Below are 23922 nucleotides of genomic sequence, written 5' to 3'. Positions count from 1 at the left end.
CCCAAGAAAAAAAAGACATTTTATTTTTTAAAAATTTAAAATTCTCCATTTATACGCACAAAGTATAAATTTACAGTCATCAATATTTTTATGTTTGTACAGATCTAGTTATACAACATAATGCTTAGTTTCATGCAGTAGGAGGTTGTGTTTGCGAGTGAAACTCTTTTTGCAAAATTTACAAACAAATGGCCGTTCTTTGGTATGAGTAACAAGATGGTGCTTCAAATTAGTTTTAATAAGGGTAGTGTAGTTACAATACATGCACGAATGTAAACGATTATTTAACAAATCAATGTCCATTTCTTTTTCCACACAATAAACAGCTTCTTTCAAAACAAATCCAGTCCCTAAAATACAGAATTTTTATTTTTAATAGTAGTATAATTCAACCATAAAACAGAAAATATGGATGAGAACGGTGGAAAAAAAAAACAAAAGTGCACAAAATCTAATTTTGTTACTTAATGTCTCAATGATGACCTCAGAAATTAAAATAATACAGCAGCTAAAGCAAACAAACAACATTAGGCTGAATTAAGATGTGGATAGAGCCATTTTAAAAAAGTAATCTCTTTCCAAACAAAATAAAGGCATCATATATAGAAAAATGTTAAGGTAAGTGAGTGATTAAATTATAGCATTGAATTAAATTACATAAAAATTTATTGACTTATAATTTTTTTTTCCTTCGTTACTAAATTATAAAAAATAACCAATAATAAGAAGAGTTCCAACAACAATGCGATAATATTTACTGACAAGGAACATACCAAAAGTGACACTTACTTATTGAGATGGAATAACATACATTATAAATAAAGCTTTAGACTAGAAAATGATACATGAAGACAATTTTAACTATTTTAAAAAAGCTATAAAATTATAGATTTACAAAAACTGAAATTTGTTTTTCAAATAAGAAGCAATTTTTTTTTAAAATTTGCAATCAAAAAGCATTGTTGGCTGCAAAAGGTAGAACATACTTTAACATTAACAGACCAGTTATTTTATTTCTGAACTACTGAAATTTTAAGTCAATTGGTCCAAAGAACCAATTTTTTTCTGTAGATTTACCAATACTATATTCATTTATTGCTCTTAGATAATAACAGTTACAAGAGTCGATGTAACATTTAATTAAATAGAATTTATTTTTAGGGTAAAGTCAAGACATTTTCCAAAAAGCAAATTCAGACGTAGATGAAGGTGACAGTAAAAACAGTATTAAGCCGTTTACAGTTTAGTGTTAAAAAAAATCCCAATTATAAAATATTAATAAGTTACATTGCAATACTAACTTATAGCAGAAAATGAACACTTGCTAAACAAAGCATACAACTTTTCTTAACGGAAGTGCATTTTAAAATACATATATTAAAAGCAATTAAGTAAAATAAATAAGAAAATACTCAAATTGAATATTTAATGTAGAATCAAAATTATGGTTGTGACAATAAAAAAATTTTTTTAAATTATCACACACAAAAACTAGTGAATTTTAAAAGATAAACAAATTTCACCATTTTGAATAGCTAATATTAATATACACTTATAGACATAAACTTTGTCCATACTACCTAATTATAATATAGTATGTACCATACATATATACCAACTACACTGGTTGACAAAATGAAGAGATGGAAAACATTTTCCCAAATATCTCAAAAAATACTGAATTGAAATAAATAAAATTTGGTATGGATATAGCTTATTCCATGATAATAAAGTATGTAAAACAAAAATGAAAGTGCCATTCACTGGCAAAATCTATTGCCAATAAATCCAATGTAGTCTGAACTTAAGGATAAAAGATAACAATAAAATGGAGGCTTGTACAGCGTGTGTTGCCTCTAGTATGGTGTATGGTCACCCCTGACAGACAGACTGCATGCACAACCAGTATACATGCTGTTAATAAGGGAGTTAAGGAGGACTTGTGGAAGGTTTTGGGGAGAGGTTGGCGCATCGCAATAGCTCTCCCAAGAGCATCCCAAGCATGTTCTATAGGATTCAGGTCAGGGGATTTGGCTGGCCAATCCATTCGTTGAATATCCTCGCTTTCCAGATACTCATCAACCATGAGAGCCCTATGTGGTCGCGCATTGTCGTCCATAAAANCTAAGTTATCATAGTAGTATCATGAAAACTATGAAGCTATTTGTAGTATAAATATTTCTTGTAATTAATCTCATTATCAATTTCACTGTTTTCTTGGCTAGTTTGTTGTTGTATTGTTGACGTGAAGTGTTTACATAGTTATCGATCGAACTAATCATAATGGTATTATCGATATCAACTGCAATATCGGCAGTATGTCGGTATTGCAGATAAAGTTCGATAAACAAATTTGTAAAATAAAATCCATATTAATAAAAATGTTTAAAAAAAATATGCAAGAAAATTTTAGCATATATTTTGAAAAGAGGGGAGGAGTGGGGGAAGGAGGGGAGGGCCCACAAACGGCTATGACTAAGGCCTACGAAAGGTATAATCCGGCTCTGGATTCAGGTCAAGGAATTTGGCTCACCAATTCACTCGTTGAATATCCTCGCTTTCCAGATTCTCATCAACCATGAGAGCCCTATGTGGCCGTACATTGTCGTCCATAAAAATGAAGTCGGGGCCAACAGCACCCCTGAAAAGATGCACATAGGGTTCTAGGACCTCCCGAAAGGCTCTAGGACCCTTTCGATAATGTTGCTGGGATGATATCAGGTTCCAGATTCCCTCCATATCAATAACCGTCCAGAGGTAGCGTCATAGAAGAATATAGCGTCGTAGAAATGTGCGAAAATGCTTTCCGTCTATTAATTTTGTCCACCAGTGTAGTTACTACATCCAATTAAATTACATAGTGCTTAGCTTCATGCAGTACAAGATTGTGCTTGCGAGTGAAATCTTTTTTGCAGACTTTACAAACAAACGGTCGTTCTTTGGTATGAGTAACCAGATGGTGTTTTAAATTAGTTTTATTGTATGTTGAATAGCTGCAATACATGCATGGATGTAAACGGAATTTCGACAATTCCAAGTCTATTCCATTGTCTTTATAATGAAGAACTCGTTTCAAAACAAATCCTGTTCCTAGAATATAGAATTTTTATATACAGTACAAGCAGTTTAAAACTATATAACGACATAATAAAATAAAATTATGCTTCCTGCCTAATTTTATCACTTTACAATTTTACATATTACTAAGGTAATGAACTATATGAACAGTTAGATTAATTGTGAATTAAATAAAGATACAGCATTATGTTTTGTATGATCAGACCAACATACCGAACAAAAAGCAGGGAAGTTTGTGGAAAAGTGATTAAGTGTTTCCGTTGTGCATTCAGAGTGGATTCTTATAATTCTTTACTGTTTGATGATGGATAAAACTCTTGTTTTGAAGTATAAAAGAATTTTATTAAGTAATTCCTTTCATTTCTGTTAATAACTATCAAGCTGAGCACCATTATAATAAGAATGCAGGGATTGAGATAATCAGTTCCTTAAAAAGGTGTGCTCGTTACATCCCACTCAATAGAAATTTTCACAAATAAAAGTCATAGTGCACAAAAATTGAATTAAAAATGTTTCAAAATGGGTTAATTGTTATGATTTACATTAAAGTGAAAAATATGTGAGCATTATTTATGATTTAACTTTATTCTTATCTTATTCTTATTATCAACTTATGTTAATCTACAACATTCATGATACTAAGCATAACAGCACAATATATTAACATGGCTATTTTTGATAACATTAGAAATTTTACATAATTACTTTTCATTTCATATCTGCATAGAATTTTTCAACTATTTGAATGAAGGGATTATTTGGAATGCTTCTGAAAGGAATGAGATCTTCACAAACAGTAATTCAACTTTTTCAGTTTATTTCAATAAATCAATTTTCCACAAGTTAGTGAAAATTTCTACATTGAATGCAAGCTAGGTTTAAAACAACATTGTTTTATATAGGTTTTTAAACATAGAAAGAACCAACCATACAATAAAATTTTTCTTGTTATATCCGGGATACAATTAAGTCAAAATTTTCAAAAAATAAGTTAAGATAGAACTTAAAAATGCAGATTTGATTCTAATCCAACACAATAATTGCATTTAATAAACATGAAGCATTTATTAAGTTTATTTTTGTGACCTAAATTCACATTCATAATTTGTTAAATTAATAATTTCTAAGTAAAATCAAATTAAGAAACAAAACAATGAAAATAAAAATGGAAAGTCATATCGAACTAAGTCCTAATATGAAAGAGTTTCCTATCTTAAGACAATGATTGACTAAACTTTTTCATTTTTAAATCCCAAGACAAAATATTAATTGACCGCCTAACTAAATTAGCTTTTATTTTGGAATGAACAAATAGCGCTGAAAATTTTTTTTTATTATTAATCTCGAGTTTTCCATTTGTTTGAATACATAATACAAAAGGAACATAGGTATATAGTTGATTGAAACGTATTAATTTAAATAAAATTTTATAAGGAAAGAAATATCAATAATTTATGGAACAAAATAGTTTTATTAATAATTATGGAACACAAACGTGCACTGTATTACAATCTTAAATACTTAAAAAATATCTTACTTAAGATGTGCATATACAATATCTTCTTATTTAGGCACACAATCTGTATTTCTTAGATGAATTTATTTTCCAAGGAAAGATGATTATTTTTAAAATTCAGGTACGCGTTAATTTCATTACGATTTACATATTGACAGAATGTTCTTACATAAAACTACAATAATTGCACGTTTTGTTAACAAAATGTTCCTTGTTTTGGAGGAAAATTTTGACTTATAAGGAAAAAAAAACTAAGAAGGATGAGAAGAATTACAAGAGTTGGTGAACGAAGGGATCTACTATTATAAATATACCTTTCTTCAAAATAAAAATGTATATACAATAAAAATTTCTGTTTCTTAAAGAAGAACAAAAATAAATAAAATAAATTTATACAAATTTTTTATTTTCTATTTTTAATCTTTTGCATTATATACAAAATGCAAAATACATATATACATTTTATGCATCAACGCTAAAAATTATGAAATTCAAATATTTGATAACACAATTTTTTTCTAAAGCTAACACCACAGGTAACTAAATATAACTTGATATTGTTTAATGAGAAATCGAATTAAAATAATCACACATCAATGTGAAATAGGGAACAGAAGCTCTAGAAATGAGTAGTAAAAATGTGTAGACTAATATTAATGTCATATTTCTGTAACCAAATTTTTAGGTAGTGAAAGATTATAAAAATATAAAATTAACAATATTGCTTTAAAAAATATTGCATTAGAGGAATTTTGTTATTATTTATTTATTCCTGTTTAAATAATGAAGAAGTGTTTAAAAATTATATAGAATTGAATTGATACAAAAAAATTAATTTCGTTTCAATATCACACATAAGTGGTTTATAATGAAAAGTTTTAAGGCAACTAAAATAAGCAAAACTATTTAGAATATAACACATTTTTACGATTTAAATTCATGCCTATTTTATAAACAAAATTTCACACTATAAAAACACAGCAGAAATTATGAACAAATTCTTATAAGATATTGGAAAATTAATTAGCAGCTTCTAAATTTAAAATTCAAACACAATGTTTTGCTGGTGCCAACATAAACTATGAATAAGAAAATAATATAAAAAGTTTATCTCATTCTTATAATCTTTGCATTCAGAACACATGTTGAGATGATAATAAAAACCATTTATCTTTACAACTTATGAACACTGTATATGTGATTTTGCAAATTTTGGTTCGAAGTAAATTTTTTCCTACAAAATTTACACTGATAAGGTTTTTCCCCAGTATGAACACGGGAATGCATTTTTAAGTTCCATTTGTAAAATGTTCTATAAGGGCAGTAAGAGCATAAATATTCGGTAACATCGGTTGATCTTCCTGAAACCTCGCATTTAGCTGGCTCAACATAAATATTTCTTTTACCTAAGACATGCATGAGAAAAAAAAACAATATTATACACTATACAGGACAAATAAAAATAACTTTAGCATGATAAAGAAAGTACAGTTAAAGCATTGGAAAATATTATTATTATTATTTCAGTTCAAATACTGAGGAAGTGTTTTAAAACTATATAGATTTAAATTAGTAAAAAAATTAATTTAATTTTTAAGATAACAAAAATATGTTACACAATTTACAATATACAGTGTCCGCTGTCAATAAAATCACCGGATAATAAAATCAGCCGCTTTATAAAATCAAATCGGCAAGAACCGAATTGTTACAATATTAATACATGTTAAAAACATCCTTTAATAAAATCAATGCCGCCGCTTTTTGAAATCAAAATTTGGACTACATAATAAATCAAAGGTGCAATATTTCAGCTTTTTTTATTCTTATTTAAAAAAATTTTTATTTTTTTGAAGTTTAAAGATTTTTTTAGAAGAAGCAACAGTTACTCACAAACCTGTGAAACAGGTGTGGTTAGCACTTTCCTGCGATATACATAGTGTAAGAGTTAAGGAAAAATGTGGGTGGTAAGCAGCTAGTTCATAGAAATCAATTTATCAATGCTAATTCCTTGACTTGAATGAAGTTTGGAGAAACCTATCTCACTCAACAGGGGGTCGAATTCTTATCTTACTTTTTATTGAATGAACCATAGAAGGGAGACAAGTCTCTTTTGTTATCTATCTTAACACAGAACATGAATAGATATCCAAAAACTGTCTGTGCACATGTTCCATATTATTTAAGTCGTTTGAGTAAATTATAGTTAAAGCACATATCATTTTTAAGTTCGTTTGGTGTTAAATTTTATCAGCATGCCGAAAAGGAAGGATTTGAGTCTTAAAGATAAATTCGAAGCGTTGCAAAACTATGATCAGCTTCCTAAATGTAGTCAATGTGAAGCTTCAATGGAGATGGAGACGGGGCTCATAACTGTTTTGAAGAAATGATCAGCAATGAAGAAAATGAAATGGACGAGAATTTTTCACGTTACGTAGCTATTGATGATAACCTGCAAACATCAGGAGAAAAATCTGATTCTAAAATTGTTACAGACATCAAAAATTCCAAAGTTATTCCCCATCAAGAAATGGAGGAATCAGACTCAGAAGATGAACTCATCAGTGCCACCTTCAATGGAAGTCAGAAAAGCACTTAATGTATTGCGGCAAGCTTTAGAACAAAGAGGAGGAATATCGAAAACTATAAAAACTTCCATAAACTCTCAAATGATGCTGAAAAGTTAATTTTAAATACTGCAACTCAAGCAACCATTGATCGGTTTTTTGCAAAACTTCTGTAAATTTAATCTTATGTAGGGTTTCACTTTATTAAAATAATTAAATTAGTTAAAATTAAGCATTAATGTGGTCATTATTTCAACTTTTAAAGTGTGTGTGCATTTAGAATATAACGCAAAAAAAAAAATTTCTTCAAATGTTGAATCGCCTCTTAATAAATCAGTCGCTTAATAAAAAAAGTTATTAAAAGAGCATATTTTATCAAAAGAGCATAAAACGAAAGGGATTTTAATAAACGGCGGGCACTGTAACAAATTTTCACTAATCAAATTTATGCATATCTTATTTCAAGCTGAAAAACATTTCACAACATAAAAACAGAGAAATTATGAAAGAATTATTAAAGGATAATTATAATTGGAAAATTAATTAACAGCTTCTAAATTTTTCTAACATTTATTTAAATTTCAAACACAATGTTTTGTCGTTACTTACATTAATGAAGAATAAGAAAATAATATTAAATGTTTTGCTTATTCTTATAATCTTCTCATTGTTATAACCTTTGCATTCAGAACACATGTTGAGGTGATTGTAAAAACCATTTATCTTTACTTCAACCTATGAATACTGTGAATGTGACTTTGTAAATTTTGGTTTGAAGCAAATTTTTTGCTACAAAAATTACACTGATAAGGTTTTTCCCCAGTATGAACACGAGAATGCATTTTTAAGTTCCATTTGTAAAATGTTCTATAAGAGCAGTAAGAACATAAATATTCAGTAACATCGGTTGATCTTCGTGAAACCTCACATTTAGCTGGCTCAACATGAATTATTCTCTTACCTAAGACATGCATAAGAAAAAAACAATATTATATATTACGTAGAACAGTTAAAAAAAAACTTCAGCATGAATATAGAGAGTACAGTTTTAGCATTGAAAAAATATGATTTTTAGCATTAAAAGAGCGTAATAATATTTACTACATAATACAACACAAATACTAAATATACAAAACAAAACATAAGAAAAATTTCAAAATTAAAATAGATCATTAAATAAAAGATTTAATCCACTGAATATTAAATATTTTTTCCTTTGCACAAAATTTTTGTTAAATAACAGTCAGAAAAAGGTTAATTATACAGGAAAACCTTCAGATTTAATACTAAAAATCCCCCGATCAAATGTTCAGTAAAAATATATATATATGTAAGTATAGATACAGGGCCCACGCTAAGCATTTGCTACCTTGCCAAACAAGATAAAATCGTAAATTCGGCGAAACAGATTGTGTTTTGGCAAAAGTACGGGCAAACAATTTTTTCTTCTAAAAAGAAAAATATATATTCCCTTCAATCCTTACAATTACGTCAAAATGCATTTTTTTTTTATTAACAAATCCTGTTTTGTTTTTTAAAACTAGATTACAGTAATTTCATCTAGATATGTCTCAGAACCAATTAAAATTATATTAAATCCAGGTAATGTAAGCAACAAGAGAGATTATGTAAGCATGAAACAAACTACCATAAAATACAGGTGAATCTGTTCGTTGCCGGTATCACAAGATATTGTGGGGCAAAATTTTTCCTACAGTTGTCAATAAAACAGATTAAGTGCAATCAACATGCATATTATCAACCAACTATTTCCATAAAAAATTTGCTTTCTCGTGTTATTTATTAAAATAAACTTATTGTTAAATTTAAAAACTAAAATGGTTGCTAAAATAAGAAAATTTAACTTTGGTTTTATCGTTATAAATTACCACTCCTTAATGATAGATATAGTATAACCACTGGCACTTTGGCTGGCAATGAACGTGTTAAGCCCCGGCCGAAATTGTGATGAAAAACTGTGAGTAGTATAAAAACCAATATAAGAGAATAAAGTAGAATTTAATTATTTAAATAATTAACCTTTTACGCGATCCTTTTTTCTGAATGATTGCAATTGTGTCAGTAAAAAATAAGTGAGACAGTAAGAAAAAATTAAAGATTTAAAGAATGAAACGTTCTCTTTAAAATATATTTATAGAAAAGATAGTTAGAACCTAAAAAATTAAAATCAAAAGTTGCTTTAAGATCATCCTTATTTTACTGCTCTAGTGTAGCAAGTTATTAAAAATTAATCCCATTTCTTTTCCTCTAATGATAAACATCTACATTTTAATTCATTGCTCATTTATTTCTGACCAAATGTAGAATGTCTTTTGATTTAAATTTCAATTTTATAAAATAGTTTAATTTAAAATATATTTGTAACTTGGTTTAAAGTTTTCATGGGAAATCATAAAAAATCACAGTTAATCATTAGGACTTGCCTTTGGCTAAGATTTTTGAAATTAGGCTAATACTTTTGATATTTGGTTAATGTATTGGCTAATAATTTAAAGTCCTTAGCGTAGGCACTGTATATACATATATATACGTTCTAAAGAACAGATAAAATTAAATTAAGAAAATGAGTGAAACTTTTCAACACTTTTTAATTTGAATATTAACTTTTTAATATTTTGATAAACATATATTAATAAAGTAAAAATTAAACTTTTTTAACAAAAATGGAACATTTTCTAATAAACACAAAATCAACATAAAATAAAACAACAGATAATTTTTTGGTAATACAGTAGATCCTATTCGTTTGAAGAACATAGAAACAGATGTGATGCATTTCCTGCATAAACCAGCTGAAATTAAGAGTTATAAACTTTACTTCTGATTGTGTATATTACGAGTATGTTGCCGAAGGTATTGGTTTGAACTAAATTTTTTGCTACAGAATTTACACTGATAAGGTTTTTCTCCAGTGTGAGCACGGAGATGCAATTTTAAGTTCCATTTGTAGACAGTAGTATAAGAGCAATGAGGGCATGAATATTCAACAAATTTATCATACAGAATTCTTCTTGAAAACTCACCACTGTTCTTTTCAACACCAAATTTTCCACGATCTAGGTTGTGCATAAAAAGAAAAGAAATACCATTACATTTAATATTTTTTTACAAATTTTCATAGCAGCTAGAAATCAGCACATAGAAGAAAACAATCTACAATAGTGCATTATAAACACATAATACTTTTTACTAAGTCTTCTTTTCAACTATTTAATTAAATAAAAAAATTAAAAATGGCTTAAAAACAATTAAAAAATAAGACCTTTAACAAATACTAAAATTTTTTAATTAAATTATAAGCTTTCAATAAGATGACAATTACTAAATAAAGTGTAATAAATAAATAAACAAACAGAAGCATTTGAGTATAAACTAGAAAGTAATAAGAAAGATGTTAGAAAAAAATTTAAAACAGTCAGCCAATTAAAGATAAAATGAACCTTGATAGTCATAATTTCTAAAAGTTCTTAATAACTAAAACCTTTTAAAAAATGTATTGAAAAATAGCATAACTAAGCTTTAATAATAGAAAACATTTCAGTATATAAATCAAAAGTCTCAAAGCCATCTAAAAAAAATTTTAGCACATAAATTAGAAAGCTTAAAGCAATAATAAAAATCACTGTAAAAGAATAAAGGTGTATTTCATTAAAGACATTTTTTTCACAAATAAGCAGGAATTACAAGTATTGAAAATAAAATTTCTTATAATAATTAATTTTGAAACAATTGCCTTACATTATTACAGTAAATGTAAATCAGTAAATTAAAAAAATTTGATTTTAATTGAACAAAATAACTCTCTAATTTTCTACTATACTTTTTATTATTCAAATGACTATTACATAATATGCATGAAAACTAACAATGACAAGATAATTATACAAAAAATTACAATGTGATTTACTCAAAGGGAAACAAAGCAGTAATATAAAATGAAAACAAAACTGAAATTCATCGAATTATTCACACTATAACAAATTGTAGGAAGTTCAATATTTAATAATCATTTAGCAAATTTTTTTATTCTTAAAATATTATAAATAAAAATATTTTTGTATAACATTAATGCTTATATTTATTTTAAAAGTCTGAAACTTTGAACTTGACACCGATTTATTAAAAATAGAAAAAAGAAATCTTCACTAGTAACAGAATGAAAATGAGAAATTAAATTCCAAATAGCAATATTATTTTTAAAAACATTTCTAATACTTAGGTTTACAGCATTTAGCAGTTTTCATTACAGCAATTAAAATATGAATAAAAAAGAAGAAAATAAAGAAATTAAGTACACATCTTAGAGAATGTATACCAAGTTATTTGTTAATTACAGCCAGGGAAATATTTTTACAATTATGATGATCACAGAAGAAAGTCCATTTAAAAATTGAATTATCCTATCAATTAACTTCTCCACAAACATTCAAAAAACTAAAAATATAAGCAGTAAAAATTTAATTAAACAGTTTATTAAAAGTTTACAATTTAATATCATGCAATGTAATATTTCTTTTCTGACAATAATTACTTGCTTTTGTTAATTATAAGAGAAAAACGATGTAAAAGAACATAATACATACACATAAAAAAGGAAAAACTAAGTATAGCGTCGATTCTTTAAGCATAAGTAAATAGATAAATAATTTATCTTAAAAAAATGAAACATAACAAATTATTTATCTTTAGACACTCAAAGATTTAAGGAAAAAAATATCCAGTAAACAATCCAAAGGGGAAAAAAAATCCGTTTTTTAGGTTCCATTAAATTATTTTTCCTGTATACTTAAATTTTGATAAATGTAAGACAAAAATTAAAATATCAAATATTTTAAATGTTTAGAACATCATTCAAACAACAATTAATTGAATGAGCTATAACAGAAGTATTAAAAATATACAGCACAAGACAGTAAAACCCTTTAACCAACAACTACCAATTTATACTGGGCTCTTATTTACACAAAGTCAGATTCTTGTTTTGAAATAACTTAATGGAAGGTAATTTTAAAATATTTATCCTAATGGTATGCATTAGGTATGCATTAAAACATTTTAAATTGTTGGAGAGAAAAAATCGGAAGAATAAAGATAATTAAGCTTTTACTGCATAATGATAAAAAAAAAATACATAAAGCAAAATAATCATTTCCATTCATGAATAGTAAGCATGTGTCGCCGAAGATGTTGGTTCAGGTTAAATTTTTTTCTGCATATTTTACACTCAAATGGTTTTTCACCAGTATGAATACGAACATGTGATTTTAAGTTCCATTTGTAGAACGTTTTATATGAGCAATATGGGCATAAATACTCATTATATTTACAGAGATCAAGAGTCCTTTGTGAAACCCCAAAGTTATTCATCTCCACATGAAAATTTCTTCGACCTAAGACGTGCATAAAAAAAATACAATATTACAATTCAAAAATTTTTCCAAACAGGCAGAAAAATAATAATAAATGAATAAATTAAGTAAAGAATAAGTTTTAAGTTCATAGAAAGTTGTTGAAAGAAAAATACATTCACGAATCAAATAGTCTATCTAAGAAACCAGTTTTCTTAATCTGCAAAAAGATTTTAAAAAAATCAGACTGCAAAAAATTTGGTTAACAATTCTTTATTTATTTGTTGCCATTTATAGTTTTAACTGCTATCCGATGTTTTTACAATTTTTGATACAAGTGCCGTTTACTAGCACAAAAACTTAATGGAAAATAAATGCTATTGCAGTTAAGGGGAAAAAAAACATTATGCAGTTTACAAATTAAAGTTTATTTTTGACTGCACTTTTATTTTATTTTAATTAATGTTCAGCGAGAAAAAAGTTAATTACTGAAGTACAAACCATTTTAAATTATGCTGCACAGTTTTTTTTTTAATTCCAGTTTTTTCGTTTATGCTACATTAAAAATTTTAGTCTACAAGAGCTAGAAGAAGAGTTTTATACAATCTAAAATAATTCAATTTTTGGTACTATATTAGCAATTTACGTCATAGCAGCTGGCAAAATTTCTGATGTTATTAATTTAGCATTAAAAATTTTCCCCAAGAGATCTTAAAGTGACATTTTCACAACACCTGAAAATGAGTTATTTCTTTGGTAATATATTAACAGCTTGCATGTCAATCAGTTAATTACTTATTTAACTTTTAAAAGATTTTGAATGAATCACATAAATATGGATGAAAGAGATGGTAGGAAAGACAGAGAATTTTAAAAAAATAAATAAGTTGAAACGAAAAAAAAGAGGGGGGATGGAGAAAAAAAACAATTTTTATTTCAAATTAATAAAAAAAAATCAATAATATTTTCCAGGAAATAAATTATGTTTGTTGCTCATGTGATAAGATAAACTTTGATTTGAAGTAAAAGATCTTTCACAAAGTTTGCATGAGAATGGCTTCTCATTGTTATGAGATCGCATATGCCGTGCAAAGTTATTTTTCCATGGACTCTTGTATGTACAGTACTCACAGCTAAAGACAGTAATTTTTCTATGCTGTTTTTTAAAGCTACCTAAAAGAAAATACACATTAGAATATGTAACAAAATCAGAAATATTTTGAATGCATTCAGAGTTAAATATCTAATATATAGACATAAATTAAGTTTCCAGAATTGTAATAAATATGTATATACGTTTAACATTTAACACCTTTATAAAAAAATAAAAGTTTTAAGAAGAATCAAATTAAAATGTAGCACATTAAATGGTTATTAAGGATGTTTTACATTTTTTCCAAGAGCTGCAAAATAAGTAGCACAAATATATATAAGAATAAAAATACAAATTTAATAATGAAAGAAATGCTGTTTATTTTCAAAGAATTCTTGAACATGGCACAAATAAACTGTTTTCAGGCAAAATGTATTGATCTAATATTTATTTAATATTTAAGTTACATTCCTAGCACAATTCATAAGCAACAAATATTCTAAGCTCGAGCTCATAATCAGGCAAATGTTATTTACAACTCTGAACAAATGAAAAATTGACTCCTTGTCTGGTTTGTAAGATACTAATTGAGACTAAAAAAAAAAAATTTTTTTTTTTTTAAAAAAAAAGAGGAAAAAACAAGTGTATAAGTTTTGGTTAATAGATATTTTTTTAAATAACAAAATGCTATTAAGTTTTTTCACAAGATAAAACATTTTATAACCATTTGTATTAAATCTACGTTCAGAAAAATTTGAGTATTATTGAAATTTTAAACATTTCACATTTGAGTTAATGATAGCACAGATACTAGCATATTACTATACATTTAAAAGTAAAAGAGTTTTTCAGCCAATAATAAATCACAAAGACAAAAATAGTTACATTTTACTCCCCAAATATAACAGCTAACGAATGTATCAAATTTCGATTTTAAAACATGCTTTTCGTTTACCATGGCTCCCCATTTAAATAATTTAAATGACTAACTTTAAAGGAATACTTCTGCATTGTGATCTGCTGCGCCAGCTACAATCACCAAGGTGCCAAATAGATTTTAAACTTGCAAATTTTTTTTTTAAAAAAAACATGTAGATGTTTATGAGTAATATCTTCCGAGTTGGTTCTTTTCAGAATTATTTTCCTTTTTTAGTTTCTCGCGGGCCAGGAAGTTGTCAAGACTTTGAGATTATTCTGTCGCAGATCACGATACGGAAATTTTCCCAACTTGAATTGAAGCAAAGCATATCATTGATGAATTTTCTGAATTCAAATTAATATTATAAGAGAGGAAAAAATTAACTAAAAACAAAAAATATGGAATACATAAATATCATAGACAACCAAAAGAAAGAATTAAATCACAAATTCTAATTATTAATCATACCATGTTTCAATACTTCAAAAATAAAAATATTCAATGGCAATGAATTAAATCTTTGGAAATCTGAAGAGCAAAGAAATTAAAAATGGATATCTATTTATTCAAACTTACTTTTGCAATTAACTATTTTTTTCATAAATATAAAACTAATATTTATAATCATTCTTGTAATATTTTTCTTCAAGTCAGAAAACAAAAATATTCTTTGTGAATAACAGAGTTCTCTCTAGGAATAAAAAAGACCATGATGCTTCTTTGCAAAAAAGGGCACTTTGAGTTTTGAAGGGGCATTCATTTAACGCTGTAAAAATTGATCATAATGTGTAATATTATCAGATAACTGAATTTGATCCTAAACAATTTTTAAATTTAAATTACCCTATTCTACTTTTTTATGTATATATTTCAAAAAGCAATTCACACTTATTATCAAAACAAGAAAAAAATTTGTAGTTAATTAACAATAATTAAAGGCATGCTAAAAGACAATCTCTATGCATAATTTTTTCCATAGAAAACTATTTTACAATAGCTTGTTTCAGGCTATTAATTGGACTAAATTCTAATTGGTTATGCGGCGCATCTACCAAAAATTACTGTAACCGAATTAAAAATACTGATTTGTTCAACAACAAAAAATTTTGCCGTAATTTTGAGGAACTAGTTAAATATATTTTTTTCTTACCAAAGGAAAAAATCATTCACCTAATTTATGATTTTATCGTATTTGACGAGGTGGCAACTATTTAGAGCGGGCTCTGCTTAATACCATGACATATTTTGGCTAATCACTTGAAAATACTCAGCATTTGTTGCTTACCTATTTTATTTTTTTTAAAATCATTTTCTGTGCTTAGTAAATAATTGTTTCATGAAACTTTGTTGGTTCATGATTTTACTGCGATACATCACATATAAATTGAACATTTACAAACAAACACACTACACAAACAAAAAAATTTAATAAGGTTAACAAATTGCAATATAAGTCTACATAGGTTCTATATCTACATAGGTTCTATATTCACGCATTTTTAAAATGAACAACGACCATATGATACTTTAAGTTGTCTTTTCTACTGAACATTTTATTACAAAATGTACAGTTATAAGGTTTTTCACCAGTATGTTTTCTCATATGACGTCTAAAATCTGCTTTTCTTAAAGTTGAGAATGAACATAAAGGACAAGAGAAGAATTCATCACTGGACACAGTGATGCTTGAAAATAACAAAACATTATCATTTCCACCAGCACATTGATTATGACCTAAAACAAAATAAAGGATCAGTGCTATGTACTATCCTGAAAATGAATGAGGTTCTTCAATGGAAAAGAAAAACCTAGTTAAATTCCACATTTTAAATTCCACATTATTATTTTGAAGAAATGAAAAAACAGCTCATACTAATAAAAGCTGCAATAATTTGAACTAAAACAAAAATAATAAATCAGCAATAAAAGGAACTGCACAAACATTATTCACATTCATATTATTATTGAATTTTAATAAATTGATCACACATAAAAATTTCTTAAAGTAAGAATAAAAAATACAAAATGAATCTTCAAGAATTAACTCAATATTAATTGATTTTCAAATTGAGCAGATTTTAAATTTATAAACATCACGATTTTAGAATTTGAAGGATTTTTTATAATTTTTGTAAACACAAGTTTTTTTAATTGAAACAAGCAACAACCTTACACAACTTAGATGTTACTTCATTAATGAAACAATTTAAGCAACTTAAAAAAAATTATGAAAATAATAAGTTAGTCAGAATCTGAAAAAAGAAAATAATAATTAAATTTTACATCACTGCTTAAACATGCAAAACTTTTTTTCAAGGTATTCAGTATTAAAAGAATAAAATAGTAAACAAGTAAAAAATAAATAAATACATAATTTAAATAATATTAGATATAACACTACACTATCATAACTCCTTTTTATGTGAAATTCTAAAAATAACATCATTAAGATATGATAAAAAAACTATAAATGTAAATAAAATAACATTTCATTTCGAACTTGACTTAACGGGTCAATTTCTAAATATTAAACTTTCCGTTGTGACAAACATTCTATGCAACATGTGTAGTGGCAGGCATTCTATTACAAGGTGAAGAATAGTTTAATTTTCTAAGTGGAGAAATTCTCCTCTAAATTCCCATTGCTCTTGAAGGATAAATAATATAGAAATATTAGTGTAATAAGCAAAATATATATTTTACATAATTTTTTCAATGTGAAAGCAGATATCTCAACATACACCAAAAGAGGATACATTCAATTTCTTATTTGAAAACTCAGCAATCACTATTATATAAATATAAAAGATCAATGTTAGGACACTGCTTTAGCCATTTTGGAAAGTATAAGACGCATGGTCAATATTATATGCATTTAAGAAGGATACAACATCTTTAAAAAGATAATCAATGCTAGAATTAAAATGTATTTTTCTACAAACATTTCTAATAAATTACTAAACACAATATCAGTTTTTAAAATTAACGTCTGAAAATTTTAATAAACACAATGTAACTAATTCAACATGTAACTTATTCAATCAACTGGATAAATTTGAAAAACATTCAATACCTTAATTCTATATGCTTGATACAACTAATATTATATTTATTAATTTTAAAGAAATGCAGTTTGAAAAAATATTCACAAAATCCAAGTAAGTCGAAAGGAGAGATTCAATCAGTACTAATATCAAAGTACACTTGAGCTGCAGCACACATTAGCAAATTTAGGGATGACATACCTACAAAGTTAAAAAAAAAACTGTATCAGACAATAGATTAGTTACAACAATATAAATATTTTATCACTGCTAACACACATTTCGTTTTGCTTTTCATTTCTTACAAATAAATAAAGTTTATAGCTTAATTATTTTAAATGCTTTAGTAATGACATGACCCCTAAAAATAGCGCCATGAGAATAGTCACTTTTAAGAACCCAGAGGGGTCACGTGCCAGAGGCAGACCTCCTACTAGATGGCTCAACAACATCGAAAATGATTTAAAAACTCTAAAGATTAGAAATTGGAAGGGAGTTGCCATGGATAGGAGGCGCTGGCGTTTGTCAGCTGTTCAGGCAACCAAGGCCTGCAAGAAGCTGTTGCGCTGACAAAGAAGAAGAATGACATGACCATGGGTCTAGTAAAATTCCCAATTTTTAGAAGCAAAGACCAATTTATTATGGCAGTCAGCGTATTATGTAATCGTGTTTATTTTAAAGAAATTACTTTTAAAGAGAAATATTCTTACTAATATTGTCTCAAATTAAATAAATAGTAGTAAAAAAAATCATGATTTAAATAAATTGATTTTTTTTAAACAAACAAAAATCATTGATTTTCTAAAAAATGATCATTTTAAAGTCTGATTTCCTTAATACTGAAGGTTTTATCCACAGAAATTATGTCTAAATTATTATTTGATGCTTTAAAAGGACTAATAAATTTTTAAAAAAAGATCCAAATGTGGATGAAACATTAAAATTATAACTTCCATTATTTTTTAATAAGAACAATTTGTTGTTTAACATCTATATTATAATCATATCCATTTAGTTTAATTAAATTAAATAAATTACTAAAACTAAGTAAATATAGAATATGTATAATTATTAAGGAAAAGTTTGGTGATTGAAGAAGTTGATGTATTTACTATTAGTTGAAGAAGATGACAGATGTATTTCCAATTATTTGCATTTTATTCCAGAGTGATACAGGTCAGCAATTATAGAACCACTTAACGCATTTGTGACACGGGGAACCTTGAAGCTCGTGTTAATTTTATTTCCAATGCTATGTGAGATCCGTTCTAGTAAAAATTTATTAAATTTATTTACCGTAAATGACATCAAATTTTTCTTTTCTAAAAGACACGGTGCATTTTGATGATCAGTTATAAGTTTGTTAGGAATTCTCTGTTATAAAGCAGTTGTTTGGGGTGAAAAAGGTAATAAATCCATTTTTATTGCGTTAAATATCATAAAAGTAAACAATTAACCATAAATTAGTTTTTATGAAGTGTTTTTGTGACTTGTTTTAAAAACGTTATCCATTAATGAGTGAATCTTCCAATTTTGAACAAGTCAATTTATCAGTAAGTGTCAGCGATGATCTCTTGAGTTGATTTAATTTGATTCTAATTTTTTGAAATTCAAAAAAAAACCTGTAATCAAATTGTTTAAACTTCGTTTGTACAGCAATTTTTTTTCTAACGTTTCCAACCTTAGCCCCCTAGTCACCCCCACATCTGAAATTGCAAAAAAATAACTTACACTATACCTATATATTAATTTTCTATCCAAAAAAAAACTAGATCATATTTTTACCAAATTTTTCAAAAAGAACTCTTGCTTTAAGAGGTTAAACATCATAAACTGCTTAAATAAAAAATCCAGTAATGATTCACGATAAAAATGTTTTATTTCAGAAATATATGGAGCTCCAAAGTAAAGAGAGATGTTCATTATTAATATAAATTTACATTATCAAGTAATAAATTTGAAAAATGTCTCGTAGGGTGTGGCTCCAAGGCTAAGCCAAGGTTCATGGGGGTTAATTCAAATTTGCTAATTAATTTGTGCAAACGATATTTTAGACGATTCTGAAGAAACATACTTCTCAACGAATTCCCATTTTTGACCTTCAAATTATGGGGGAAGCTGCAATCTGGGAAATATGGTCCCGTTAGTCTGGTCAGGAGAGCAGTTAAGGTTTGGACACCTTAATGTTAATTTCACTTTTTGCACATAATTTTAATATTCATTTATCCAAAAATAATTCCATGCAAAATATATCTTTTAGTAAATACGTATTATTTTTTTAAATAATATTCAAAAAAATTTTGATTAGTAAGGTAAAATTTTTTTGCATTATTTTAAAGAATGTAATTTTTAATGGCATAAGACAAAATTGTAAAAAAATTGACCAAATAGTTCCTTAAAAATAGAATTTCAAGAATACAACTTCCTTAAAAATAAATGCGACTTCTTTAAAGAATAATAGACTTTTTTATTCATTCAATTTAAATGAAAACTTTCTAATTTTATGGATTAAAAAAAAACAATTTAAAATTTATAAAACAATTAGGTGCTAAGTACGATTCTTTAATTGCCATAATGACCATCCCTGCACCCAAGATTTTTCAAACCCTAATCATAACTATATAAATTAAAAATAGTAATCGAATCGCTAGCTTAGTGTAATACTGCTCTCTCAAATATACAGAGGAAAGCACTTATAATAAGCGCACGAAGACCAAGGCCATTTGCTCATTAAATCAGAACGCTTGACATAACTAAGTCAAGAAAAATGATCAGAAATAAAAGCTATGTATGATGCACAAAAATGAACCTGAAAATGCTAATAACAAAATTACTCAGATACTTTTTTCTTTTTAAGTTACACTCACTAAAGGTTAAAATGCATCAAAAAGGATAAAATGTGTTTTTTTTTTATTGCTATTATTTTTTTCCCCAATACCCACCTGGATAATGACCTAGGTCATACAGGCACCTGAAGGGCAGATTTGTTGGCCACTCTTTCAGGGGCACCTATTAGGTGGGTCAACGTTGCTCCCACAGTAAGGACAGGTAGTACAGAGAAGGAAAGAACATCCATGCGTTGCCCGGGATTCGAACTCAGAACCTTTGTGATGAAAGGGCAGTTCCCTAACCCCTACACAGGCTGGTCAGCCTTTATTATTATTATTATCATTAAAATTTGAGTTTTTCTGCCCAATTATTTAACACAACACACCTGGCACTAACCCTTTTCCTTTTTATACTTTTATTTATGTCACCAAATATTGACACAAATCAAGTTAGACTGCAAATTTCTTTAAAAATACACATTCAAGGCTGGAAGTCCAGAATCTAAAAATTAAAGACTAAATTGCCTCCAAATTTAAAGACAATCTAATCCAATAATTTCTCTAATGGGAGCAATTTCTATGATACTAACATGGATTTGCAGATACACTAATGTTAATAGTTTCAACAGTTCCTGTATTTAAGCAAAAAAAGAAACATTTTTACGAAAACTCAGATATTTTTTTACACTAAAATTTCTTATTTCTTTATAAATATACATAAAAAAAATGGGAGAAAATAGTATTAACATGGAAAATCGTTAAATAGAAGCAAAAAATGATGATTTTCACATGAAAATCAGAAGAATAAGATACAGTGAAGGAGAGAGAAAAGAAAGATAAGAGTTTTTTTATATACACTGTTGCTTGCTTTCTTATGCCTGTTAAAGCAGAGGGGTTCGATTGTACTTGTTTTTAAGTGGCGCCATCTATGGCCAAGAATTCGAACTCTGCCACATCCCATTACGTCACGCCCGTTTATAGAGCGGACCCATTCGTACATCCATTCATTCATCCACAGATCGTAATTTTGACCTGAATCAGAGAACAATCTCCAATTCAGTACCCCCAGAGGTATTGATTTGTTGTGGGAACGTGGAGGACTTTGCGACTCGACAGATTTAACGTGCATCAGTCACCATTTTACCACAAGGAGCGTCTTCGGCCGGCGGGGTTCGAACCCACGAACTCTCGGACATGGGCTCAGCGCCCTACCGACCAGGCTATCCCGGCCCTATATACACTGTTCAAAACAACTAAAGGATGTTGTAAATCTTGTATAAAATAACGGTTTAAGTAAATTTTTTTTGCACAAAATGGAAGGAGAGAGTCACAAATGCAAATTTTTCTAATTTTTAAACTTCGCAATATGCAAATTTTGAGTTAGTGGCTCAGAATTTGATTTGGCTTTCAACTTAATGTAAGACAAAGCGGAAAAGAATGATCGACATTCAAAAAGCACATTGTTCCGATAGTGCGATATCTCAACGCCGTCATTTAACCAAATCAGAAGCTTAGAAAATTGTCGGCCGGTTAGAGGGAGCCAAACACAAGCCAAAGTAGCAGGAGCCACTGGAGTTTCACAAAGAATGAACAGTTTTTGAGAGGCTGGAAATGCAGACCGAAGATCAGAGCAAGGACGCGGGCGTGCAACAATGCCCAATGAAAACCGTCATTTAACGCTAACGGCTCAGAGACACCGAAATATGAATGTCACTCTTCGTCAACAACAATTTGGCTCGGCTACTAGCACCACAGTTTCGACACAAACTGTCCGAAACCGCTTTCACGCTGTAGGTCTGTATGCTCGACGACCAATGGTGTGTGTCACGTTAACAGCAAAGCACCGTCGCGCCCGCAGGGAGTGGGCAACAGAGCATGTGAACTGGAGGAGAAATGAATGGTGTAGTGTGTCTACCACTACAAAAACACAATTCCAATTCACTAGTATATAAGACATGTTAACTCGATTCTGTGGTGGGGTACCTTTTCATAGAAGAAGGTCGACAAACACGCCAAACTTGACAGCAGCGTCCACTTCGATTTGAACATGCCTACTTCGATGGATGATCCATATTGAACAGTTGACTTGCTACTTGTGACATTATCCACCTCCTCCTGCTGTTGCTATTCAGTCTCGATCACACACAACATACACCGTATTCACTCGACTGCTAAAGGCAACACAGGAGCAACCACGACCGTGAACTTAATACAGCTCTCATGACCAGCAAAAGTACGGTGATCTTAATACAGCTCTCCCGGCTTCTCACAAAACTGCAATGAATCAACTACTGGTATTCTTTCGTCGAATTCTATCACAGATATATAATTCTGGTGGGGGAGTACTGTAGTGTGTCTACCACTACAAGCATACAATTCCAATTCACTAGTATATAAGACATGTTAACTCGATTCTATGGTGGGGTACCTTTTCATAGAAGAAGGTTGACAATATTGATAATAACACTCTCCACAGGTGCAATAACAATACTCTTTTCTCTGATGAGTCCAGTTTTTCTGTTTATCCTGATAATAGGCGTATTGAGGCTACGTAGCACTAGTAACAATCGTGTGTTCGAACACGAAAGTGTAAGTTTTGGCGGTGGGGGAGTGATGGTCTTTGCTGACATCTCCATTGATGGGAGCACTGATCTCCATATCATTCGAAATGGAGCTCTGACCAGTTGCCGATATAGAGTTGAGATCCTGAGATCTATAGTAGTCCCTTGCCCTGCAACAATTGCAAATGACTGCATGTTTATGAACGACAATTGCAGACCACAGGGCCGGATTTACGTATAAGCTAAATAAGCTATAGCTTGGGGCCCCGAGATGACAAGGGCCCCCAGATCTTACTTTCCCCCTGCTTTTTTTAAAGTTTTATTCGGAGCTGGGGCCCTCAGAAGCCCAAAATGTTTTTTTTTTTCTTTTTTACATTGTCGAACAAAATAAATATAAATAAATGACTGAATAAAACAAAAACCTTCGTTGTCACTAGTAGGGAACATATCATCTTTCAAGCAATTTGAGTATTAATAAATTATTTATAAATAAACAATTTTTTAGTTAAAAAGTAAAAAAGTTTTTTTTTTGCCCCATCATTCGATCATCAGACTATTTAATATCTGTTTCAAAGATCAGAATTCCCTTTTATTTTACTTCAAAATTGTACAAATGATATATTTAATGCTTTCATGTAATATGCAGCAGTTTTAAATAGCACTTTAAAATATCTAAAAAAGGACAGAAATTGTTAGCTCAGAACTCAGACTAATACTTTTGAATAAGAATTTAAATAACTACACACGTTTGTTTTACTATCTATATAGCATTATTTAGAGTAGACAGTTGCGTGTGGGTGTGATGATGACGTAATAAAAGAGGCATACAAAAAAAGCAAATTTCATTTCAGTTAAAATCCTCAATATTATATTTTTAAACTCCTCGAAAATGTAGTAAAAGAGGTATACAAATTAACTGTCGCAAACAAATTAATATTAAGTAAGAA

General features: G+C 28.4%; 1 long non-coding RNA gene across 3 annotated transcripts in view; it reads right to left on the bottom strand.

Annotated features, from left to right (window-relative positions):
* The window catches only part of LOC122268915 (uncharacterized), a 55417-nt gene continuing 31495 nt past the window's right edge, over positions 1–23922 (bottom strand). The window contains exons 2-5 of one of the 3 annotated variants that reach the window (XR_011636052.1): positions 17616–17787; positions 10206–16276; positions 7771–8122; positions 1–6000 (exon numbers count right to left, since the gene is read on the bottom strand). This is a non-coding gene — a long non-coding RNA (uncharacterized lncRNA). Of the gene's footprint in view, positions 6001–7770; positions 16277–17615; positions 17788–23922 lie in introns of all 3 variants that reach the window. The other 2 variants (XR_011636053.1, XR_011636051.1) reach the window with 2 other exon arrangements.

This window comes from Parasteatoda tepidariorum, chromosome 2 (assembly GCF_043381705.1).
Source record: "Parasteatoda tepidariorum isolate YZ-2023 chromosome 2, CAS_Ptep_4.0, whole genome shotgun sequence".
NCBI lineage: Eukaryota > Metazoa > Arthropoda > Arachnida > Araneae > Theridiidae > Parasteatoda > Parasteatoda tepidariorum.
The sequence above is the reverse complement of the archived record's forward strand: the minus strand, read 5'-3'. Positions and strand labels throughout refer to the sequence as shown.